Source organism: Bison bison, unplaced genomic scaffold, assembly GCF_000754665.1.
Source record: "Bison bison bison isolate TAMUID 2011002044 unplaced genomic scaffold, Bison_UMD1.0 scf7180017611949, whole genome shotgun sequence".
Classification (NCBI taxonomy): domain Eukaryota; kingdom Metazoa; phylum Chordata; class Mammalia; order Artiodactyla; family Bovidae; genus Bison; species Bison bison.
In genome coordinates this window covers 1-1,172 of record NW_011441194.1, presented here as the reverse complement: position 1 = coordinate 1,172, position 1,172 = coordinate 1, and the positions used below count along the sequence as shown (strand labels likewise).

The 1,172-nt window shown below is 54.4% G+C and overlaps 1 pseudogene; it reads left to right on the top strand.

The window, feature by feature from the left end:
• Positions 1-404: 404 nt before the first annotated feature.
• LOC105005551 lies at positions 405-1,077 on the top strand (annotated as a pseudogene).
• Positions 1,078-1,172: the final 95 nt, after the last annotated feature.

The following is a 1,172-nucleotide window of genomic DNA, read 5'->3' as shown; positions in this document are numbered from 1 at the left end:
ATGGACGTGAGTGTGAGTGAACTCCGGGAGTTGGTGATGGACAGGGAGACCTGGCGTGCTGCGATTCATGGGGTCGCAAAGAGTCGGACACTACTCAGCGACTGAACTGAACTTAACTGAACTGACTTAAAGAGGTGGGGGTCTCAAAAGGGATACATGTAAACAGAATTGTAGCCCCTGGAGTACATATAATGTTTTGAAGTAACAGTAAATAGATTTTTCTGCAGGAAATGGAATGAAAACAGCAGTTTAAAATGTTGGAACAGGAACCCAGCTCCCAGAAGGCCGCACGGGCCCTGGTGGAGGCAGGCGGGTGCCAGGCCTGGGCTCGGGCACCAGGCCACTGAGGCTGAGAGGCCACTGAGGCTGAGAGGCGCGCTCCGGTGGGCCGGGCGGCCGGCTTCATGACGCTGTTCCACTTCCGGAACTGCTTTGCCCTGATCTACTCCCCCTACTCCACCACCTACAAGTACAGTGGCCTGTCTGAGTCCAGTGCCTTCTGGAAGTGTGTCCAGCCCGGGGTCACCCACCTGTTTGTGCAGCTGTGCAAGGTGCTGTTCTTGGCCACTTTCTTTCCCACCTGGGAAGGCGGCATCTGTGACCTCATTGGGGAGTTCATGAAGGCCAGTGTGGACATGGCAGACCCTGATGGGCCTAAACCTTGTCGTGTCCTGGAATGCTGGCAAGGGGGAATACAAGATCATGGTTGCCCTGGGCTGGGCCACCGCTCAGCTCATTATGTCCTGCGGCATCCCCCTCTTGGTTGGAGCTCAGGGGCGTTGAGTTTGACTGGAAATACATCCAGATGAGCATCGACTCCAACATCAGTCTGGTCCATTGCTTCGTCGGCTCTGCCCAGGTGTGGATGATAACATGCTGCGACCTGCACCACACTCAGCGACCAGCAGTCCTCCTCCTGATGTTCCTTAGCATCTACAAGGCCTTTGTCATGGAGACCTTCATCCACCTGTGTTCCCTGGGCAGCTGGACGGCACTGCTGGCTTGAGTGCTGGTGACCGGGCTTCTGCCCTCAGCACCTTGACCCTGTATACTGCTGTTGTCAACGTGCGTGCCTAGGCTTGGCATCCCAGACTTTCACATACCTTCTTCCTGTCCCCAGGTTCAGTGAAGTAAACAGCATTTGGAAAGTTAAATTTTTTTTTTTTTTTTTT